The 25,577-nt window shown below is 38.3% G+C and overlaps 1 long non-coding RNA gene across 2 annotated transcripts in view; it reads right to left on the bottom strand.

Moving 5' to 3' along the window:
- LOC121012020 (uncharacterized) overlaps positions 1 to 25,577 on the bottom strand; it is a 210,832-nt gene that overhangs the window by 124,393 nt on the left and 60,862 nt on the right. Inside the window, exons 6-7 of one of the 2 annotated variants that reach the window (XR_005781920.1) lie at positions 14,354 to 14,417; positions 4,523 to 4,610 (exon numbers count right to left, since the gene is read on the bottom strand). This is a non-coding gene — a long non-coding RNA (uncharacterized LOC121012020). The remainder of the gene's footprint in view (positions 1 to 4,522; positions 4,611 to 14,353; positions 14,418 to 25,577) is intronic. The other variant, XR_005781921.1, reaches the window with a different exon arrangement.

Raw genomic sequence — 25,577 nt, 5'->3', positions numbered from 1 at the left:
TATGGAAACCAATTTGACAATAAATTTCATATATAAATAAAAAAAAAAAGAAAAAATAAATAAAAAAAAAGAAAAATCTAGAAAGACATCTATATAAAGATTGTGGGTGGGCATTAAATACATACTTGCTTGTAGGATTATGACTAAATAAGAATTAAGGAGGAGAAATTAAAGTATGCCATGGCTATGTGATCTGACAACGTAGATATAACAAAACCACTTTTTTTAATGGGGGAAGATTGGGGAGAACATTTGCTGAAACAGAAATCATATTGGAGGTAGTGGTAGTATTAGTGTCATCATTCTGAAATTAATGTGTATAGAAGATGTTCTAATTTTATCATCATCTGTGCCTATGAGAATCAGTTCTTAAGAACTCAGTGTGGAAGGCAGGAGATTCAGATGTATTCTATAAGATGGCAAATAAAAGTCATCAAGTCTTGAATTTGAATTGAAAATATCAGAATGAATTCTGTTCCCTGAAAAGTCCTGGTAACAATGACCAACTGATAGCAATGAGTGACCCTGGTCCCAGATTGTGATCCTGAAATAACACCTCCTACTAAAAGAAATTAGAGGTACATGGAGAAACAGTGATTCTATCTCCAGGCAGGAAATGTACTAGATAGTTGGTCCTGGAATAGCTTGCCATACTGGAGTAGGTTGAATAATGGCTCCCCAAAATATCTAGTATTTTTTATTAGTTTTTAATTTATTTTTTAAATTTTTTTAAGAATTTTTTTTTATTTGAGAGAGAGAGAGAGAACAAGCTGGGGAGAGGGGCAGAGGGAGAGAAAGAGAAAATCTTAAGCAGGCTCCATGCTCAGTGTAGAGCCCAATGTAGGGCTCGATCCCATGACCCTGGGATCATGACCTGAGCCAAAATCAAGAGTCAGACACAACCAACTGAGCTGCGCAGATGCCCCATTTTAAGTTTTTAATTTTAATTCCAATACAGTTAACATAAAGTACTATATTACCTTCAGGTGTACAATATAGTATTACTTAGTACGTATCATGATAAGTATGCTTCACAGAACTAGAAAAAATAATCCTAAAATTTGTATGGAACCACAAAAGACCCTGAATAGCCAAAACAATCTTGAAAAAGGAAAACAAAGCTGGAGGTATCCCAATTCCGGATTTCAAGTTATACTACAAAACTGTAATCAAAACAGTATGGTACTAGCATAAAAATAGACACATTGATCAATGGAATAGGATAGAAACCCCTGAAACAAACTCATGACAAAAGAACATGCAATGGGAAAAAGACAGTCTCTTCAACGAATGGTGTTGGGAAACTGGACAGCGACATGTAGAAGGCATGTTTCTTACACCAAACACAAAAATAAACTCAAAACAGATCAAAGACCTAAATGTGAGACCTGAAACCATAAAAATCCTAGAAGTCGGGGTGCCTGGGTGGCTCAGTCAGTAAGTATCTGACTTCGGCTCAGGTCATGATCTCGCAGTTGATGTGTTTGAGCCCCACGTCGGGCTCTGTGCTGACAGCTCAGAGCCTAGAGCCTGCTTCAGATTCTGTGTCTCCTTCTCTCTGCTCCTTTCCCACTTACCCCCTGTCTCTCTCTCAGGAGTAAATAAAATTAAAAAAAAATTTTTTTTAATCCTAGAAGTAATTTCTCTGATGCTGTCTGAAGCAACATTTTTCTAGATATGTCTCCTGAAGCAAGGGAAATAAAAACAAAAATAAACTATTGGGACGACATCAAAATAAAAAGCTTTTCTACAGCAAAGGAAACAATCAACAAAAAGACAACCTATTGAATGGCAGAAGATATCTGCAAATGACATATCTAATAAAGGGTTAGTATCCAAAATATAGGAAAAACATATACAACTCAACACCCAAAAAATAAATAATCCAAGGGAAAAATGGGCAGAAGGCATGAGCAGACATTTCTCCAAAGAAGACTTCCAGATGGCCAACAGACCCATGACAAGATTCTCAACATCACTCATCATCAGAGATATGCAAATCAAAACCACAATGAGATATCATGTCATACCTGTCAGAATGGCTAAAATCAAAAACACAAGAAACAAGTGTTGGCAAGGATAAAGAGAAAAAGGAACCCACTTGCATTGTTGGTGGGAATGCAAAGTGGTGCAGTCACTGTGGAAAACAGTATGGAAGTTCCTCAAAAAGTTAAAAACAAAATACCTAGTCTTAATCCCTGGGACCCGTGAATGTTACCTCATGTAGCAAAAGGGACTTTACAGGTGGGATTAAGTTAAAATGTTTGAGATGGGGAGATTATCCTGGTTTATCTATGAGGGCCTTTTAAGAGGGAAATTGGATGCAGAAGAGAAAAGGCAAGGTGCAAACTGAAGCAAGATGAAATGCTGCTGGTTTTGAAGATGGCAGAAGGGGACATAAGCCATGGAATACAAGAATTCCTCTAGAAGCTGGAAAAGGCCAGAAACGTGGTTTTCCAAAAGAGCTACTGGAAGGAGAATTGCCCTGCTGACACCTTGATTTTGGTCCAGGAAAAAAATTTCAGACCTCTGACCTATGAGGTTATAAAAAAACAATCATGTGTTGTTTTAAACCATCAAGTTTGTAGTAACTGTTATAGCAGCCTTGGAAAATTAATGCCCATACCAAATAACAAGGATGTGATCTAAGACCAGGGTCATATCAAAGGATACCAAAGACAGTTTGTAGAGGCTCTCACCAGCCACAATTAGGAAAATTTGAACTTCATAAGGAGAATAATTACAATAGATTGAAACCCATCAAAAATGTTTAAATTCATTAGCTCATAATAATATTAAAAATTAATTGGATACCTTTGGAAGATGCTAGAGGGTAAAATCTTTATCTGGAAAAATGTTAAAGAAATGGAAAGAATCAAATATTAAGGACCTCTTCACTGTACAACATACATCACTAGATAACCAAATAGTAAATGAAGAGAAGCAGTATTTATAACAGTATTTCAACAGTATTTATTATGGAAGGTAAATAATAACATTGAATATTATCATTTGGCAACCTCCAATTTATTAATGGATCTAGGCATAAGGACCAGTGGCTATTACCATCAGAAAAAAGAGACATCCAAATATTACAAGCCTCCTAGTGACAGAATTCAGCCCCTATCAAGCGGATTAAACCAGATTTCTGACCAGTTCCAGATTTCTAAGCTCTGGATCCAACTGTCATTTTGCAGGAAACACATAGATAGAAAAATGTGTTTAAATGCACCATGAGTGTGCAATCAGCAGCATCCAGACTGTGGGAAACTCTACAAGTCAAACAATTCTGGTCTTTCCACAAATGAAGTTGTAAGAAAACAGAAAAAAACTGAAGATGGAATTTGTGGATTAAAAAATTTGAATGGCACATCCAATTTCTTAAAAAGTGGGCATGACTAAATTATAATGTCTGGAAAAATGTACAGTAGTGATACACTTTAAAAAAAATTTTTAACACTTATTTATTTTTTGAAAGACAGAAAAAGACATAGCATGAATGGAAGAGGGGCAGAGAAAAGAGAGAGTCACAGATTCCAAAGCAGGCTCCAGGCTCCAAGCTGTCAGCACAGAGCCCAATGCAGGGCTTGAACTCACGAACCGCAGGATCATGACCTGAGCCGAAGTTGGACATTCAACCAACTGAGCCACCCAAGCACCCCAGTGACACACTGTTCTTTAAAATTCAACAAGGTGGTAATGTCAGTATAATGTCTTTTTTGTTGTTGGAAAGAGGTGATTGTGACAGGGTCCAAGCATATGGGAGACACATGTTTCATTTCTTGACCTGGCATGATGGTTACAAAGGTGCCTATGCAATTCATGAATTGTATTTATTTTATGTGGTTTTCTCAGTTTTACTAGAAAATGATTTGAAAAGAAAAAAATACAAAAAGCTACAATGAGCTACAAAGAAGCATCAGTTTTGTTATTTATAAGATTGCATTAGAAAAATGGTTGATTCTGTTGGGTCCAGGGGAAAAAATATACAAGATGAGCTCAGAATATCTTGTCATACTAAATAGCAAGACCATTTTGGCCACTCTTCCCTACCACCTCATCACTTTTGAGTAGCAAGTAATATGTTTGAAATTCAAAATAAACAACAAAGTGGAAAGGAAATATTTCCAACATATATAATATGCAAAGAATTGATAGCAAGAGAATATTAAGAATTTCTAAAATTCATTAAGAAAAACACAGCCAGACCAATAGAAAAAAAAGAAATGATAAATGAAAGAATTCAGTGAATTATCTATATAATTATATAGATAGCCAATAAATACATGGAAAGATGTTTAACTTTGACAAGTATCAGAAGACTCCAAACTAAACACAAATTAGAACAAAAATTTAAAATATTTTAAAATTTAATCCCCAAATTTAAAAGATTGATAATATTGAGTGTTGGCAGGACTGTGAGCAAATGGGTACTGTTAGATCCAGTAGTGGAGATGCAAATTACTGTAGCCTTTTTGGAGGGTCATAAGACAGTATCTTCTAAAATTTTAAAGGTACCTACCATTTGACCACTTCAAATGAAGTATCACTTCAAGGTGTCCATTCTTCAGCAATAGGCACAAGATGCATGTATAAAGATCACCGAAACACTGTTTGAAAAAGTGAACAATAGCAAATAACCTAAATATCCCTTAATAGCAAAATGATGAGCTATACAACTACTTTGTGAGTATAATACAATAGATAACAAGAATGAGGCAGATCTATTTACCTATGTGGATTCCCAAAATATGTTTTATGTGAGGAAAAAAGCAAAAATCAGAAAACATTTGCAATATAAAACCCCCAAAAGAATCCTACATATTTTCACATACACATATATGTACACAGAGATAACATCTGGAAGGCTACACAGCAAACCCTCAGCTTCGGACAGGAAATAGGAGATGGTAGTGAAGAAGGCTTTTTGCAAAAGGAGGAGGAGGGGAGTGGAGAGGAAGTGAAAGGGGGACGTGAAGGGGAGGCAGAGGGGGAGGAGGGGGGAAGGAGGAAGGGGAGGGGGAAGAGATGTAGAGAGGACAAGATGGAGCCTGGCCTAGTTCCAGCTCAGATACCCTTCATGTCCTCTGTGGCCCTGTACTCTACGTGAACATCCACAGCCACCAGCATCCTCACTGGTGGGACCGGTCTCTGGCCCCCCCCCCCCCCGACAGTATATCATGTATTTATCGTCACTAGGGTTACAGCTCCATGAAAGCCTGAATCAGTTGTGTGTTGGTGTATACCTGCTGTCTCAGCTCACATCTTGATTTCATTCTTGTGAGAGACAGAGCAGCAGTCCTGCTAAGCCACGCCTGGGCTGCTGACCCACAGAAACCCAGAGGAAATAGATGTGTGTTGATTTAAGCCATTAAGCTTGTGGTAATATTGTTTTGCAGCATAGAAAACAAATGTGCTACTTCATCCATTAAATGCTATTCGAAAGTCAAAAGAAAAAACGGTCTTCTTTTGCTTTTTGGTCTATACTTTTTATGTTGACTGGATTATGTATTTCTTGTATATTTAAAAGACAAACAAGAATTTCCACTTAAATGTTGCCCAATAAACTTCAGTTTCAGGGTTCCTGGCTGGTTCAATCGGTGGAGCACGCAACAACCCTTCATCTCGGGATCATGAGTTTGAGCCCCACATGTTGTGTAGAGTTTACTTGAAAAAAATTTTTTTAATAAACTTCAGTTTCTTTTCCTATACTTATTTGGATTTATTATTGTATTGCACTTATCATGGAGGTTTTTTCCTTTTGGCTTACACCTGGATGGGATTACATCGGGACCAAAACAAGAGACTGGTCTTTTTCTGAAATGTCTGCAATATGGCAATGCCACACCCTTAGGGCCCACGTTATTTACTGATCACAAACCAATAACAGCCTATTCCCGGTTCCTGGCACTCATTTCTTCCAGTGGAGAAATAATGAATAAGAAATATTTGTGCACATATATCATGAACACAACACATATTTCATAAGATGAAAACAGCTATTAAGATCATCTGGTTTGATACTTTTATTTTATACAAGAGAAAACTAAAGCCCAGAGAGGCAAAATGACCTTCCCAAAATTATATATCCCAACATATTGTAATTATTTGTTTAAATATTTAACTCCTTCCATGCAGGGAGTGTGACTTATTTGTCTTAAAATTTCAGCATGTAGCACAATGCCAAATACATGGTAATAACTCAATAAAGGTTTGAAGATACATCAACAAAAGTCTAACGAGGATAAGAGTTAGATATTTGTTCATCTAACAAATATTCACTGAACTAGAATAGTGAGCCAATCACTATTCTAGGCTTTGGCAAAACCCTATCAAACAAAAACTTCCAGTTTATTGGGGCTAGGGATGGGCAGATAAATCAGAAAGTAGTAAGTGTTACAGCAGGAATTTTGAAAGGGTGATGATGTCATGCACAGTGGATGAATGGCTACAGTAGGTTGCATGGTAAGGCAAGGCAAGGTAAGATTGTACAGTTCAGTGGGGGTTTTTGTTTAACCATTTATGATGCCTGGGAGAAAAATTATACCAGTCTACCTGTATAAGATATATAGGGTTTTTCTGAAAATATGGGCCTTTTAAAAGAATTGCATTGTATCCCTACTGACTTATGTGTCCCTTCTACTCCAGAAATTTTTAAGTTTCTTATTTATCTCCTTAGGCATGGCTCCTCAAAAAAAATTTTAATTTAGTGATTTCTCTAGCCTCTGTAAAATAATTAATGATATTTAAACAAACAATTAATAACTAGCATTTATAAAGAATTTAAGATGTGTGCTTTTGTAACTCGAATAATCACTTTCTTATTTATGTCTTAATGTGTAAATTGTAATGTGTAGATAGGGTTTTTATTCCCTCTGAAAATAAATGGAACAAAACTGAGGTTGTTCTTTTTCATTTAAAAAAATTTTTTAGGGGCGCCTGGGTGGCTCAGTCGGTTAAGCGTCAGACTTCAGCTCAGGTCACGATCTCACGGTTCGTGAGTTCGAGCCCCGCGTTGGGCTCTGGGCTGACGGCTCAGAGCCTGGAGCCTGCTTCTGATTCTGTGTCTCCCTCTCTTTCTGCCCCTCCACCGTTCATGCTCTGTCTCTCTCTGTCCCAAAAATAAATAAACGTTAAAAAAATTTTTTTTTAATTTTTTTAACTTTTTAAATATTTATTTATATTTGAAAGAGAGAGACAGTGCGTGGGTGGGGGAGGGGCAGAGAGAGAGGGAGACACAGAATCCTAAGCAGGCTCCAGGCTCTGAGCTGTCAGCACAGAGCCCGACGCAGGGCTCAAACTCACGAACCGTGAGATCGTGACCTGAGCTGAAGTCGGACACTCAACTGACTGCACCACCCAGGCGTCCCTCATTTTTTAAATTTTTAATTAAAATATAGTTGACAAATAATATTATATTAGTATTAGGTATACAACATAATGATTTGACAATTATATACATTATGAAATGTTCACCGCAATAAGTATAGCTACCATGTGTCATCATACACAGTTATATTATTAACTGTATTCCCTATGCTGTACTTTTCATCCCTATGACTTATTTATTTCATAACTGGAACTTTGTACCTCTTAATCCCCTTCATCTATTTTGCCTATCCCCACCTTCCTGCCTTCTGGCAACCACTAGTGTGTTCTTTATGTTTACAGTCTGCTGTTGCTGTTGTTTGTTTGTTCTTAATGTAACCAGATTTTAAGTGCATCTGTCCCTGTTGCTTACAAGTCTCAGCTTAGGCCCAAAGCTAAAGACAGTGGGTATTAAGAGTTCATATACCAAAGCTGAGCTGTGAGACCATTTACACTGAATTCACCATCACACTGGCTCTATACCCATCAAACACCCACCCACGACCACCCTCACGTATCTATGACAGAAGATGAGGACAAGGAGACAGGGCACCAGTGCTAAGTCAAGAGGCCTCACAGGCTCCAGCATAAGCCTGCAGCAGAGCATGGGGGAGGGAGATCTTGGGAGAAACTGATCATCTCCCCCAGGAATAGGAGGTCACAGAGCTTGGCTTGCATCAGCTGGCCCTGATGGAGGGTGAGGGGAGCCCTGGTGGAGAAGGCACACACCCACCAATGGCAGGAAAGAACATGATCCACAGGGAACTGGCTCCCCGAGAAGGAGGGTGCAGTGCACCACCAGAGGCTGGACCTGGAAGCAATCAGAAAGCATCAGTAAGGCAAACATCACCTGCACCGAGGAAATGCAGATGGAAGGTTCCCTACAGTAAAGCTGCCCAAGAACACACTAGAGTGCCCTGTGAGAGGAAGAAAGAATATTTAGGCAACCACTATTCAGGGATACCACCAGCTTGGCCAGTTTATACTCCAATGCCCCCTGCCCCCTCTGTGGTTCTTCCAGGGTGAGGGTGGGAAGAGGGCAAACAACTTCAAGGATAGGGATGAAGAGGTGAAAATCCCAGGAGGGGTAATCAACAGGCAAACTGTGGTCCCCATGCCCACTATGGGTTTCCAAGCCTGGGAAGTTTTTAATTGGATAAGAGACAAAGGATTTAAACAAGAAAGAACTTTCTAACATCTGAACTTGAGACTGTCTCTAATTCCTGAAAATGCCTGGAAGTCTATGAGATCTGCCCAAGATAGCTTCCTGGAGTGGAGAAGGGACATCAGACAGAAAAGGCTCAAGGACAAAGTAAAAATAAATAATGAAACAAAGTTGCTTCCTGCTGGCATCCTACCAATGAAATACTTACATAGTAACATTTCTAGGTCCAGCACAGAAAAGCTACATTCTTTGGAATTCCTCAGGAGAGGGAACCAACAGATAGTGAGGACTGACTCTGTACCCTCAGTGTATATCCTTGTCTTTACAACCCAACAATGATAAAGTAAGGATTCATACATTCTGAATCTTGCAGATGAGGAAACTGAGACTCAGAAAGTTTATGGAAATTGTCTGAGGACACAGCCAATAATAATGATGGGTAGAACATTTGCTGAGTGGGATGTGCCAGCTCTGTGCTAAGAATTTTATATGCATTTCTCATTTAATCTTAACGGGTACCCTGTGAGGTAGGTTCTAGTGTTAGGCCTAAGACAAGAAGTCAAATTCGGGTCTTTCCTGCTTCCTCCTGCTTCACCATCCCGGGCAGCCTGGTACTCAGGAAGCCAAAGAGAAGCTCAGTTCAAGAACTCTCCTCTCACCTGCTTCAGTGTAGGTGAGGACAAGGTCTTAAAGGCACCCTCACAGCGAAAAAAGTGTGTGTTCTAAATTTAATGCCCACTTTTCCTTTCATGACAGGAGCAGGTAGTTGCAACAAAATTGCAGAATAGAGTAGATTTTACTCACTATCCATTTGTAGCCCAAAATTACTTGATTCATACCAATAGTTGCTGGGTTGTTTTAAAAATACTCATTTTCTCTATTTAAAGCTGTCAGACACAAACTCTTGGGTTGCAGCCTGATGTAAAATTAACTACCAAGCATATTTCTACTGCCAAGAATAAAAACTTAGAGCCATAAAGTGTGGATGGTTTACTGTGCTATAGTTAACTTTATAGTTAGCATTAGTTTCTTTCCTAAGGAAGAGCACAATATAAGGTCTGGGACATATCACTGAATGCCAGGCAATCACAGAGAAACATATTTCCAGAAGTCATGGAAACTGTGCTAGGTGGAAAGGAAGGATAAATAGTTATAGCACACAAGTATACAAATTACACAAGTCAAAAGGACAATGGAGCAGACAGGAAGATGATCACCCTGGTTTTCTTGAAGCAGTATAGAATGTGGTATTTGTAAATCTTAGTTATGATGGTACTGAATCTACAAAGACACCCTCAGGAATCACCTCAGCCCTTTATTTTTAGCTGCAAGGCAAGGTTACATTCTGCTCTGTTTCAGTAAAAAAATGGAATTTGCTTTCTATTTTCTAGGCTCTGCTTTAATTAAGAAACCCTACTACAGAGACTTAAGTTAATTTTTAGAAATCAATTGTATAACCAAATCCATGTCTCCTCCACCCTTTGGCTGAGCATGTTTTTAGTAAAATGTATTCTGTAGCCAACAACTTTCATTCCTTTGCTGTATCAGGACTTGTTTTTTGGGTCCTTAGCTCATAAGACACAAAGACATACTTCTGCTGCTACGGAACTGGTCTTCAAGGAAGGCGATAAGAAAAATGGAGGATGATAAAGGCCTTAAGGTCTTTTGACAGATTTCCAAACCACTTTTTCCTTCTTGGAGTTTGCTCATGTTATTATCCTGTTTATTTTCCCCTCATGATGATTAGTTTTTAAACCATTAAAAATCATAGATCCTGTGTTCTGTTTTGGGTCCAGAAAGCAAAGGAGTACTAGAAAGGTTGCATCTGAATCCTCAGCCAGAATCATGGAAAAAGGACACACACACACACACACACACACACACACACACACACACACAGAGTTTGTGTACCAACATCATTGGTGAAAAAGGAAAATCTTCAAGGAAGAACACCAGACCCTCAGAGCAGATGTGGGCGGGGCTGGAGTGAGTGAAGGGAATATCACATCACGGTGGTTACAAGTCCATGATCTAAATGGCTGCCAACCCTTGCTATGATTTTCCTTTTGGAGACAGTGTGGATGGGCTTGCATTTAGGCAAAGCACCAGGCCACAGTCAGCATACCCAACCCAGTAGGGTCATGTTACACAAAAGTGTTTTTAATTGACCTGAAGGAGGTATGGGCAGACCGTCTCTCCCCAGCAGAGAATTTGGTAAAGAATGTCTACGGGCCCATCTAGCCAACCCAAAAATCCCCCCTAAACTAAAGAGCTAAAGTGACTTTCCATGATTTGGTGTGTTGAACAGTCAGTCTCAAAGCCAAAGAAAAACAGACACCAGCAAAGTGAGTAGAAGGAGAATGAGAACTGACTGAGTCATCATATAGAGAAGTTCCCTTTCTAGGGAAGTTCCAGCTGTTTTTCCTCCCAAGAGCAAGCCCTCAAAAGGAAAGGAAAAAAAAAAATAGATGAGTGTACTCTGCACAGATTTGGATATTCATATTTGGAACATCTTTTGAAAGCTTCAACAAAATGGCCACAGAAACCTGAATAAACACGGGCAATTTTTAAAGTAATGACTGCTCCTTTCAAACCAATCTCAGAAGCAACAAAGAGTGTGGTACTGCAACGAACGGTTCAGCAATCCGTAAAAACAATCCCACTTATGGAAGTGGGTGATACTCGTGCATCACAAGTAACAAGGAAACATGCTCTATTTCTGAAGCCTTTATGGTGCATGTGTTGGCATTTATACTGGACTACTCCCTCTTTGATCTTAAGTGACATTGCATTATCTAAATTTAGGCCTCTTTTTTCCCTTATCACATTTTTCTTATGTCACATTTGCTCTTGGGTCAACATGAATGCTGCTGCGCAGAAACACACATGCTGGTAATTGTATTTTCCTTACTATGTGTTTCTTCTCTGTTGTGGATTAATTCTTATGATCCTTGTCACAAAGCCAAGCAAATCAGATTTATGTTCATGGAAATATAACAAGAATTTTGGAAATGTTTGCAATTGATCCCACATGTTCCGTTTGCTTAGATTCATAAAGCTGCAAGGGAATTTCAAGAGATAATTTGGGGACTTTAGAGATGAAATTTTATATATTCTGATGTCATTAACTAATTTTCCAGAAGGAAAGATTGCCTGAGCAAAGGAGTGGTTTCTCTGCTATCAGAGTTCTCAATGTTCCGGTTGAGCCCCCTTTTGTGTAAAAGAATACATGATTTGCAGATAAAGGAATTTCTGATGTCCCCCCCCCCCCCCGTGAAGGTATGAGAAGTCAACTGGTAGACACCACTGAACACCTTTAAAAATTCTAGTATCTAGAGAGATTGATGACACTAGAATTCCAACCAATTAAAAGCACAAAATATCAATGAAGCATTTAAAAGTAGTCATTATTGTTTCCTAAATGTAGTGATGCAATCTAAAATAGAGCAGACTGAGTGTGCTTTCTGCATGGTTGATCTACAAGGACTGGTCTGCTCAGTTGCTCTTCAGTCAGGAAACTGTTTTAGCATTTAGGCTCCCAGACAGTGTTTGCCTTGAGGAAACTAAAAATGTTTACAGTCTTTTAGGCGAGCCCACCGCTGTTCAGGTGTCCACAGTTAAATTGTTCAAACTAGGTGGTTGTTCATCTAATTTTTAAGCCCCTTCAGAAACAGGAATCTCATAACCTTCTCCTTCTACTAAAATGCTTCCTAACTGTAAATTTACTCCTCGTGTTACTACCAAACCCACTAGAATGAGGGTAGACTTATCATGGCAGCAGACAGACTTTGTTCACTGATACAGAATTGCCAATGCAGGGTAGGTGGGAAAGAGACAGCAGCAGGAAATGAAGAAGAATATTGGGACTAGCTCATGAGCACATGGCACACAGCAGTGGTTCTCAAAGTGTAACCTGTACCAGAATCACCTGGGGGGCTCATTAAACAGCTTGCTGGACCCACCTCAGAGTTTCTAATTCAGTATGTCTGGTGTAATATAATGCCTGAAAGTTTGCATTTCTAAAAATTTCCCAGTGATGCTGATGCTGCTGGTCTAGAGACCGCATTTTAAGAACAACGGGCCTACAGTATTTGTTCCTGCAAAAAGTCGTAGCTCCCTGAGACACAAGAATGTGTACAATATAAAGACAGAAAAACCTTAGGAAAAAATATTTGCTTTCCTTTCTCCTAGAAACATGTTTCACATACCATAAGGATTAGATCTGCAACCATTTGTTTCCCTACTGATGGAGTTAATTGCTCCGATCCAGAAAGACCCCAAATGGTTACAGCCTAGACTGGAGTGTTATCTCCCTAGGTATTTACATTTCAGGGAGGAAGGAGCCCCAGAACTTGCAGACATCTCTTGGTGGTAAAAGCCAAGACACACAGGGCATTCTGGCTCCTGGAGGGATTTTATTTATAAACCAAAGGGCTGGAGCGAGGATTCAGGCCCATTATGTTTCCAAGGAGACAGGAAGGGAGGGGAACAGCTGCCTCCTTCCCCATTAGAAGCAGAGAAAAATAATTTTCCTCATCTCTCACCTATGAAGTGTCCAGCCACTCAAGTAGGATTATTTGGCCTTTTATCACATTGCCCAGAGATGAGTTCTGGGGCATGAGGAGCTGACACACTTTTAAAATCTCTCTCCTACCTAGAAGACTTTGTGTACACATTCAGGATAAAATTAATAAAAACTAATATGAAAAACCCAACAGCATCCCAATGCTAAATGAGCTCTACTGTGATTAGGATGCCTAGCATCTCTCTCTTTTTTTTTTTTTTAATTTTTATTTATTTTTGAGACAGAGAGAGACAGAGCATGAGCAGGGGAGGGTCAGAGAGAGATGGAGACACAGAATCCGGAGCAGGCTCCAGGCTCCGAGCTGTCAGCACAGAGCCCGACGCGGGGCTCGAACTCACGGACTGTGAGATCATGACCTGAGCGAAAGTTGGAAGCCTGACTGAGCCACCCAGGCTCCCCTAGCATCTCTTGATAAGAGTCAGGAGTGCAGCCAATTGATCCTATAAAAGGAATATTAAGAAATTTTATCCAAATGATTTCTATCCAATCAATAACCCCCTATGTTACAGTTTATTGCATGTGAGGCCATTAACCAGTTTCCAATCTAACTTAACAACCTCATTCTAACATTCTCTTACTAAATTTCCTATAATCGCCCAGTTTCTCAAAATTCTCTTGCAGTCAGCTTTCCATCTTACTGGTTCCCTCATTAATTGAGGAGTTGAGTAAAATCATTGATAGCTATTTAGATTTGTATGAGTTATGCTTTTAACTTTTTGGAAATTATATTTATGGGCAGGTCTAACAACCACCAGTGCAACAGAGCCTGTGGCAACTGGGCCAGCCCCTAGTCTGTGTTGCTGTTGCAACTCCACTACCACCTCATGGAAATTCGGTCCATTTTCTCGACAAACGACTCAGCTGACTTGGGCGAGCATCATCATCCCTCTTCCAACATCAGTGTGCACTCTACCCTGCTTGAAATGGGGGAAAACTTTAACCCTTACGCCAGCTATTTGGCAAAAGGTCTTCCTAGGGCTTCAGGGAACACAGTTCCAGGCACCCTTGGACAGTCACATAAAATCCCATTTAAATGGTACCCTCCGGAGTTGTGCATTGCGGATGGCTGGGGATAGATCCCAGGGAGAATTGTCTTGGAAGTATTTGTATTTTATCCATACTCATTAAGCCTGTGGTTGTATAATTTACCCACTCATCCAGAAGAAAAAGAACTATTCTAGGTCTACATCTGGGACTATACGACTAATAAAGAAAGTAGATGATAGGTTGCTTACAGGTATATAATGAGCCTCAGTCTTTTCCATTTTCTTGCTTTTATGCAGAAAGTCATCTCCTTTTCTGTATGAGAAAATACAATTAGTCATCTATTGACTCTCAAACACTGAAGAAACACAAAGGTCCACAAAGGCAGTGCAAGCTCTACTGATTCCTTTCTAGAATACTTTTGCTTCAGAAGCAAATTCTGGTTCTTCCCTCCAGCTGTATACACAGCCCGTGTACATGGTTTGTAGTGTAATGGCCCCTGGTAGGAATGATTTTGCTGAATTGCTGTTGGTGCGACACCACTGATCTACACTGAAGCCTAGATAATCAACAACCCTCAGAGATGTATCACGACACCATAGGAGAACTCTGCTGAGAATATCATTCATTACATCATACCATGTCATTTACATTAAGGCTCCAGGAAATACCTGCCTGTCTCCAGCCTCAGTGACACTTCTGTAGCTTCAGTGCCAAAAATATATTATATAATATGTACCACTTTATCCATCCATATATTTCTTTTCTGAATAACTTCTAAAACATGAGACACAAACTTGAGACCCTTGGTGGGTCTTTGTGGTTGGCATTTTTAAAAATTAATGTTATTTCTTGCTCTATTTTAATATCCATGTCTTTGTGTTGCTTTTGTCTGTTTTTCTTCAAAATCATATTATCTTGCATTCTCCACCACTCTCTCCTACATACACATACATGCGTATGAGCACACACACAATAGCAAATATCTGTAAACTTAAGATCTTTCTGAACAAGGCAGGCAGTGGAGGGAAGGAACGGTGAATTCTCTAAGGACAAGATGTAGTACTCTAGCCATCTATTAACTTAAGCCCTCATTATTACTCACACATCTTTTTCACCTATGATTCCCCACACCCTGTATTTTCCAACCTTTCTTTCCCACTTTTATCATGAGCAATAATCAGCTTATCCACCATTCAGTAAATTTTCGACAAATACAGTTCTTGATATTAGGGACTTCTTTCAGTGTCGCAAGATACTGGAATATACTGGTTAAGGAGAGTCATTTGTTTGGGGAGAAGTGGTTTTTTGAATCAGTGGTCAGTAATTTGTATATTCATGTCTCTGTGCCGCAAGAGTAAAATTTATTACTGCAGAATATGTTTCTGATTGTGTTTTAAACTTTCACTGGCCACTAGCAGCATATGAAGTACCAGAAACACCAGCATTAGACCTAATTACAGCCCAGTGGGCATGCTGCCTAAAATGGTCATCTTCTTGCTTCTGTCTAATATAATTTTATTTGTTTGGCTTACCCTGTCAATTTAGGTTTTATGTGTCATCTCTTATCCATTATTATTTTTAAAGGCCTATACATACATCGCCAAGAAAAGAAAAATCAAATTTGCACAAAACATCTGAGTCCCAATTTTGTTATAAATTCTGAGATTTATTTCTTTAATAATGTATCAAGAGAATCTGAATAATAGCCTTTTTACAGATTTTAATGTTGCAAATTCTAGATGTTAAACTTTTAGCCTTAATTCTTATAATTTCCAGGATTTCAAGAAATTTGGAAATAACTCCTTCAGAAACATACTTTACTACTGCATGATAATTTCTTGTCTATCATGATTACTCTTAGAAGAGCTGGGACCAGGTGAAGGTTACCCTTTCCCCCAAAAGAGGCTCTGGTACTGAGTTTTACTCTTTGTGAGACTACCTAAATATTTGTTAAATGTGAAAGGAAGACACACCTTCCATCATTTCATCTCTGCTGCCCTTGAGATGCTCCAGTTCTAACCCATGCTCCCTCTCTCAGCTCTCTGTATTCTTTGGCTCATAAGCAGACAACATAAGTGGGAAGCATCATTAGCATTAAACATGCAAAAGAAGGTGGGGAAGCAGCAATCCCTCTTCCTTTATTTAGACTTCATGAAGGCTCACAAAGACAGTAACGTAGAAAGAAATTACAGGGCTCAAATGGAGAGTTGTAAAAGTTCCCTCACCAGAACAGTAATGTAACAAGGGCACTATAACTCATCCTCCCTACCCCTGATCCCCAACTCATCCAAGTGCTAGGACTGGATCAAGAATTCATGCTTTTTGTTGGCTACTTCTAAAAATTCCAGATAAGTGACAGCCATTTGGGCATGCTTCCTTCCTTGCAAATCCAAAAATGAAGGGACTGAAATCTAGCACCCCCCACCCCTCCCACGGAGACATGTGAGTCACTCCAAAGCATCAGGAAAGTTTCTATTCTGGCAAAATGTCCACTCTCCCCTCCTTTCCTCATCTTCACAGCAGTTAGAAACACACTGAGAAGCTTCTGGTTATTCCTGGTGTATACAGACCACATGCATTTACCTAGCCTACCCTTCAACACCCCACTAAGATGACATGGAGGTATGAGAAAAAACCTATGCCTTGTATTAGTTTCTTGAAGCTGCTATAACAAAGTACCATAAACTTGGTGACCTAAAACAGAAGAAACTAGTTTCCTCGCAATTCTAGAGGCTAGAAATCTAAAAGCAATATCACTGGGCAGAAATCAAGATGTCAGCAGAGCCTCTGCAGGCTCTGGAGGAAAAGCTGTTCCTTGCCTCCTCCAGCTTCTGGTGGCCATTAGCATCCCTTGCCTTATGACTGCATGACTGCATCACTTATCTCTGCCTCTGTGGTCACATTTCCTTCTCTTCTTCTGTCTGTAACAAATCTCCCTCTGTCTCCCTCTTATAAGGGTACTTGTGATTGCAACTAGGGCCCATCTGGATATCCAGGATAATATCCCATTTCAAGAGCTCTAATTCAATCACACCTGCCAAGTCTTTGCCACATAAAGGAACACTCAAAGTTTCCAGAGATTAGGACATGGATGTATTTTTTATTTTCAGGTTTGTTTATTTATTTTGAGGGGATGCAGGGAGGGGCAGAGAGGGAGAGAGATGCAGGGCTCGAACCCACAAACCGGGAGATCATGACCTGAGCCAAAATCAGGAGTCGGTTGCTCAACCGACTGAGTCACCCAGGTGCCCCAGGACATAGATGTCTTTTCAGGGAGCAATTATTCAGCCTAATAAGATACCAAGGCAGTAATCAACACAGTCCAAGAAAGTACAATGTTTTAGAAGAATAAAGTAGACGGAACAGTGAGGATTGCTGTAACAGAAGAGGGGAGGAGGGGGATACTAACAAAAAGTTAGCTGCTGCATCTACTTAGCATCCCTCTCCCAACCTTACAGGAGGGCACTGATTATTCTCTGGAGACATAACTGTCAGGAAGTCCTCACAGTCATGGCCATCAAGGAGAATGGAGGGGAGGAATGTGGCACAGGAAGAAAACTAGGAAAAACTCAAAGTCTCCATGGTGAACTGAAGGGTTTGTAAGCCCCTTCCTCTGACTTACTCCCAAAATTCCACCATATAGCCCAAAGTCATGGAAGTGAGGGATTCTTTCCTGGAAGAAAATGAACAATTTCAGAAAAGTGCACCTACAAATAATAACATTTGGGGGCATCCCAATGAAAAGACCAGCTCCTTCCCTTAGGTCCTATAGCAGAGGTTCTTAAATTTTTTGGTCCCAGAACTTCCTTATACTTCCAAAAATTATTGAAAGCTCCAAAGAGCTCTTGTTTTACAAAGTATAGCTATCAAATTTTGCCACTTTAGAAATGAAATTAGGAATTGTAAAAAATACTCATTAATTCATTTCAAAATAACAATACAAACCTCCTATATAATAACATAAATAACATATTTTTATGGAAAATAACCAATTACACAAAACAAAAACTTTTTAGTGGGAGAGTGGTATTTTTGGTAACCTCTTTAATGTCTGCCAAAATACATGTGGGTTCTCATATCTACTTCTGCGTTTAATTTGTTGCAACATATTGTTTTGGTTGAAGTAGATGAAGAAAATGCAGCTTCACACTAATACATAGCTGGCAAATGGAAAATAATTTTAATAGCCTTTTCAGTTAACTATGGATTGGGACTATACCACAACTTGAAAAGCTAAAGTTTCCTAAAGGTTAACTGCAAGGCAGAATCTGAAACCATATCCTCGAACTTTTTGTACTCTGTTACACTGAAGTCCATTGGTCTATTCTGCACTTTGAAAGTATCTTTTAGCCATGCACGATTTGGTAACACCATGCTTCTATCATTTCAAAAATCTTTACTCACTGAGTTATACAAATTTCCCAAATGTTGACACATTTCATTATATGATATCAAAAGGAATCACATTTATGATATTACCACTGATCTCATCAGAAGATTCTGTAACTATTGGTAAGCTGTCAAGTTCCCAGTGGCCAATACAAGTTTTCCAAATTTCTGATTTTTCTTGAAAGCCTGAATTTTATCATTGGCAATAAATACTGTCAGTTGTTCTCCTTAAGTGACAGGCTCACTTTGTGTTAAAAAACTGTCTGCCAAATACCCAAGTCCGACTAACCATGGTTTGTCAGTCATTCTTTCAAGTAAAAATGGTTATGGATCCATGGGGGAAAAAAATGGCGACTTCAATTCTCACCTGAAACAATTGCACTAATGCTTTTCCTTCAAATAGCCATTGTACTACAGTATTTGGCACAAGTGCTGTTAGGCATACTTGCCATTTTCTCACATAAAATATTATGAGATGTGTACTTAATCTATAAGTTTTACTGTTTCACTAAGGTCAATCTTAAGTGAAACCAGCGTATTTTTACAACAGCATGTGGTGGTAAAGAATACTGGTATAGCTTGGTGCCATTTCCTTTGTTCATGGCAAAGGTTTCAGCAGTTTTATCCATCAGTGTTTTGCACCACCAATGAAAAGGCAAATGAGACCTGGTATTAATATGAAAATACTTTTGACCTCGTGAACTCCTGACAAGTTTCTCTGAGACCTCAGTGTCCTTAAACAATACTTTGAAAACCATTGCCCTACAATGAAATGAACAAACCTGCTCTTCATTGTGCACTTTAGTTGCTTATGTAAAATTATGAAGAGTTAATTAAGAATCATGTTCACAATGGACTTCTCCAAAACCACTCAGGCTCAGTGATTCACTAGAAAAACTCACAGGACTAGTAAAGCTGTTATACTCCTGGTTATATTAATAAAAGGATACAGATTAGAATCAGCAAAAGGAAAATGTATATGGGATAAAGTCCAAGAAAAGCCAGGCACAACCTTCCAGGTTTCCCCTTTCAGTGGAATCATATAAGAATGCACTTAATCCGGGGTACCTGGGTGGCTCAGTTGGTTGAGCCGCTGACTTCAGCTCAGGTCATGGTCTCGTGGTTCATGGGTTCGAGCCCCGTATTTGGCTCTCTGCTGTCAATGAAGAACCTGCTTCAGATCCTCTGGCTCCCTCTCTCTGCCCCTCCCTGTGCTGTCTCTCTCTCTCAAAAATAAATGAACATTTTTAAAAAATTTAAAAAAAGAATGCATATAATCCTCCCAGCAATAATATGTGACACATGCAAAGTGTTGTCAAATGGGGAAGCTCACCTGAGCCTTTGGTGTCCAGGGTTTTCATTTGAGGTCAGTCATGTAGACAATTAGTACCTGTATGACTGACCTCAGCTACTCAGACTTCAGGCTCCTTCCTCCAGAGCAAAACCAGGAATGCATCATGAATCACATTGTTAGCATAAACTGTTGGATTGCACTGGTACAGTGTGGTCTGAGGCCTCAAACATACAAAATCAATCTTATATTCGAAGGGCTCAGAATTTATCTTCCAGGAGCCAACCAAGAATCTTGAAGACAGGCCTTTGTTTGAGATTGGCTGGTTTTAATGCAGTCCTGCTAAGTTAACCCTTTCCTGCTCAACCTGCCTCCAACATGAAAGAAAAAGATAAAGACCAAGAGCTGAAAGAAACATAGAAGGGACAAAAACGAAGCAAAAGACAAAAAAAAAAAAAAAAAAAAAAAAAAGATATTGCTACACAATAATCAGAGGATAAGAAAGAGCTCTTAAAAACTAATCATCATAAAACATCCAAAATAAAGAAATCAATCAAATGGTCGAAAGTTAAAATAGAAGACATCTTTGAGAAAGTAGAGCAAAAAACTAGAGTCAGAAAATATTAAAAGAAGGGTTAAAAAAAGTCCTCTAGAATTGATCTATGGTGGCCAATGAATGACAGGAGTACTAAAATGAAAGAGCAGGGAGGATTGGGTTAAGGAAGTAACACATTCCCCCAAAACTGAAAAACAAGAGTCTCCAGTGTGAAAGAGTCAACCAAGTGACCACAGCAATGAAAGGATATGCATCGTTTCAAAATTTCAGAATGCCAGAGATAGTGAGAAGATCCTAAAAGTTTCTAGAGAGAGAATGCCTGTCAATACAAAAGAATAAAAATGAGAATGGCACCAAACCTCACAATAACAATACTAAATGCTGAAATACAGTGGAGTGATACTTCAAGATCTAAGGGAAAATATTTTTTCTACTTAAAATTCTTTTCCAAGCCAAAATATCAATCAAGTGTGAAGATAAAATAGTTTTGACACAAAAGGGTTTTTTAAATGAACATCTTATGCACTCTTTTGAAGGATATGCTTCAGCAAACAAGAGAGTCAGTCAACAAAGAGAAATTCATGCATTCCAGGCTCCAACAAAGTGGCTCGAACAAAGGAGACAAAGAAAAGTCCAGTAGGATCATATGCATCACTCTGTCTTCCAGAACATACAACCTCTGGTGGGCAGTACCAGTCTACACAGGTTGGTCATATAACATCCTTTAACTCTCAAAAATATCCAGATTTGACGATAAATTACGTGGTTATTTTAATTATAAGTCATTGTATTATCAAACAGCTTAGCTAAATTATTCTGTGGTAAAAAATGACCTTGAAATCTGAGTTGTTGACAAGAAGATGAATGGGTTTCTTTCCCACTCATGTTCACCACGGGTGTCTCTTCTTTTTGCCTTCATTACAAAGGTCAAGGCTGAAATAAAAGATCCTTGTTAAGAGATGCCAATTTTGAAGCAGAAGGAAAAAATGATGGCAGAACCACAATATGGCTCCTAAAGCCCCTGCTTAGAAGTGGCACATATCACTTTCACTCACATCTTATTGGCCAAAGCAAGTTACATAGCCAAATCTGATCACTGAGTTTAGAATTAAAAAACACCCATAGTGTGGGTTCCAGTAAGGAGAGAATCCGTTGGGGTTGGTGGAAGTAAATTATTTTTGAAAATAATTTACTTTACCACAGGTATTTAGAATTACTTAGTTTTAAAACTCTGTATATGTTTCACTTTAATCAAAATAAAAATTTATTTTAAAGTAGTAATTCATGAAAAACCTTGATTCTTGTCCAGGGAGCAGTCACTTGGATAGCTGTGCACTAAATCCTGGCATTATTCGTCAATACAGAACTAATGTTGTTTCATGGAAGTTATAAGTAATATCAGAGCTCTCCAAGTGAGCAATGTAGATCACTAGGTAAGACTCTACTCACTAGTGACTTACCACATGGCAGGCATAAGTTTCAACACAGCCACGCAGTGACAAATTGACCTAAATCTGTGTACTCATTCATTCCTTCATTTAGCACACATGTACTGAATACTGGAAATCCAAACTCAATTAAGATTATATAACTGCCTCCAAGGAGCCCTAAATCTTGTTGAAGATGTGACAATTCTGATAATACATGTGGATGTATACCATCATGTTTTTTTACAAAGTTCTTTATGAGCACTGTTGGGTTGACCTCGTTCACTGGTCTGTATCTCACTGTCTCCTTCCTGCTGTGGCCTAGTTGAGGTACTTAGAAATATCTGTAATTTTTAAACTATATGGCATTTCTCCTAAGTAGTTAAGTAGAAACTAGAATATTTGGTCAAATATTCTACAATGACACACTTTTTTTTCTTAAGTTTCATGTTAATTAATCATTTCATGCTATCTATCCGGAACATCTTTCTCTGATAGTCACTGCCAATAGCATAAAGGAACACAGAAGCACCATTGTAGGAATTGCCATTTCCCAAAGAAAATCTCATTCCAATTAGATTCATTTACATAAGAATCCTGATTAAGAGAGCCTAAATTTCATAATTGTAATACCCCAAATTACCAGCTAATGTGTAAACTTTCAGTGGTAAGCAAAAAACAAAACAAAACAAAAACAGTAACAACAAAGTAGAATGAAAGTGTAGAGCATCTTAAATAAAAGTAAACCAGGTAAGAACCAGACTAGGTGAAATGTCAGGCTGCCACTGATGGTATTCCCTGAAGACCCCTCCTCATTGATCCACATGCTGAATCATGAGTAATGACTGAGTTCCTTCTCCGGGTTGCACATTCCTAAATCTGCAATACATGTCTTCCACCCCTCCCTTGACTTCTACTCACTTCATGAGATCAGCCAAGCCTACTGTTTCTAAAGTCAAGGCAGATCTCAGACACCACCTCCATTATCTGAGGGAAAAAGTATTTCCTTCCATTTTACCCAAGCTGACATCACCTAGGAGTAGAGAAAGACGAGAAAATGTAGGCAAAAACCTTCTGAGAGCTGTGCTTTATCACCCACTGGGAATAGTGCTTGTTATGCAACATCTCATTTTATCTTCTCATGAGACCAGTGGGAACTTCAAATCTCCATCTTACCAACAAAAAAATTATGTCCCAGAAATCTTAACACTTTGCCCAAGATCACATTACTAGTAACTGGTGGAGCTAGGATTGAACCCATGTGGACTTCAGAGCCCATGACCTTAATTGTATATTATACTGCTTCTATGGCTGCAAATATGGAAGAGAATGTAGTAATAGAAACTCCACAGTAGCAAATATCTTTTTTTTTTTTTTTGAGAGAGAGAGAGAGAGAGAGAACCCAAGCAGGAGAGGGGGCAGAGAAAGAGGGAGAGAGAATCTTAAGCAGGCTTCACACCCAGTGGAAAGCCAAAGAGGGGCTCTATCTCATGACAGTGAGATCATGACCTGACCCGAAATCAAGAGTCAGTTGCTTCACCGACTGAGTTACCCAGTGACTCTCAAAGTAGCAAATATCTCGACTATGCACCAATTCAAGTCAATCTGCAGATAGATCAAGGGAGCTAGTTAGAAACTCATGTGGAACACGAGTTTTATGTGGAACATCCACCTTTCCTTTCAAACATCCCCAGCTGGAACAACAAATGCCAAATGACTTGAACATAGTAAGAGGCTAACAGTATTAGCTGGGTGAATTTACTCAACAATCTCAACAAGAACCTACACAAAATACCTTAAAAGCTAAATATGTTCATGCTACTTCCTAGAGCTAGTACAGCAGTTTGATTTATGGACAACAATTTGTTCCTTGTTGGGGAAAAAAAATCTTACCAGACAGGAGATTTCATATGCATACTCACTGCAAGTTAATAACATCAGGAATTTCAAGAACAGTGAAAGAGAATAGTGTTTTTTAGTTGATAAATAAAATGTTTAGTTTTAAAATATATCATGTCTGTTCTAGTTGTAATTTGAGCAACATTAAAAATTAAAACAGGGGCGCCTGGGTGGCGCAGCGTCCGACTTCAACCAGGTCACCATCTCGCGGTCCGTGAGTTCAAGCCCCGCATCAGGCTCTGGGCTGATGGCTGATGGCTCAGAGCCTGGAGCCTGTTTCTGATTCTGTGTCTCCCTCTCTCTCTCTGCCCCTCCCCCGTTCATGCTCTGTCTCTGTCCCAAAAATAAATAAACGTTGAAAAAAAAAATTTAAAAAAATAAAAAAATAAAAAAATAAAATAAAATAAAAATTAAAACAAAAATTGTTTTAATTCATTAGTAGCCGTATTTTGTAGAATCAAGTTTTTACTTACAATCTATTATCAGTAAGGAAAAAGACTTGTAACAACACACATATAACACTTACAATTTATTTTTCAGCAGAGATATTCAAGATATTTGTATTTCAAATGTTATATGTACTCCAAATATCTAAACCCACTTGTATTTATTCTTTAAAAGGAAAAAAGGTCAATTTCTAATTTCACAGAACATTAGTGTGTAATTTGAAAGTATTGATTTTGCCTCTGACAGAGTTATTTCATTCCATTAGAAAATTATGGCTTAGAGGTTATTAGAAACATAGCAGAATATTACATGTGCATGATGGCAATTTGTTACTGAGTTTTCTCAATTTTATTCCCTGTAGATTTCCACTTCCCTTCATGCAGATTGCCAGACATGCCATACTAAAAAAAAAGGAATGATAAGAAATTTTAATTTGTTAATTGGATTAGAAGAATTTTCAGAATTGTTATTCAGATCATTGGTATATTTTAAGTTATATTATTTACATATTCTAGGAATAAAAATAAATATAACTGAGAATTTTCACTTATATTCACTAAAATATTCACAGAATTATTCAAACTAGATTATACAAAGCAAAATTCTTCAACATTTACTTTGATTAGCAAGTATTGGTATATCTATAAGTTGTTTTTATTTCCCAAGTTCAAGTGATAGGAATTATTTTATTTTTAAAGGATATATTATCCTATCCTGAACATACTGCATGGCATTTTTTTGGAATAAGCAAAGTGGAATAATGAAAACAAAATCTTGGGAAATTCAGCTATTCTATTCTAGTCTGTTTAATCTGAAAAAAGGAAAGGCAGAGAGAAGGTAAGGACATCATACAGGATACATCACATGCACAAACACTTTTTAAACCGTATAACTGTATGAAAACTAAAGATATTATTATTCAGAAATAATGACACATTTTTAGCATCAAAAAAGACAAAATATACTGTGAGAACTATAAAACACTGATTAAAGAAACTGAAGATGACACAAACAGAAAGGTATTCCATGCTCATGGATTGAAAGAACAAATATTGTTAAAATGTCCATTCTACCCAAAGCAATCTACAGATTTAATGCAATCTCTATCAAAACATCAACAGCATCTCTCACAGAAGTAGAACAAAAAATCCTAGAATTTGTATGGAACCACAAAAGACCCTTCCAGATATCAAGAGATACTACAAATCTGTAGTAATTGAAAAAAAAAAAATAGTGTGGTACTGGCACAAAAAGAGATACATAGATCAATGAAACAGAATAGAGATCCCAGAAATAAACTCATGATTTATATGGTCAATTAATCTTTGAAAAAGGAGGCAAGAATATCCAATGGGAAAAAGACAGTCTTTTCAACAAATGGTGTTGGGAAAACTGAACAGCTACATACAAAAAGAAAAAGAAAGAAAGAAAGAAAGAAAGAAAGAAAGAAAGAAAGAAAGAAA

The sequence above is a fragment of the Herpailurus yagouaroundi genome, unplaced genomic scaffold (genome assembly GCF_014898765.1).
Source record: "Herpailurus yagouaroundi ecotype Mexico unplaced genomic scaffold, PumYag 29, whole genome shotgun sequence".
Taxonomy (NCBI): domain Eukaryota; kingdom Metazoa; phylum Chordata; class Mammalia; order Carnivora; family Felidae; genus Herpailurus; species Herpailurus yagouaroundi.
The sequence above is the reverse complement of the archived record's forward strand: the minus strand, read 5'-3'. Positions and strand labels throughout refer to the sequence as shown.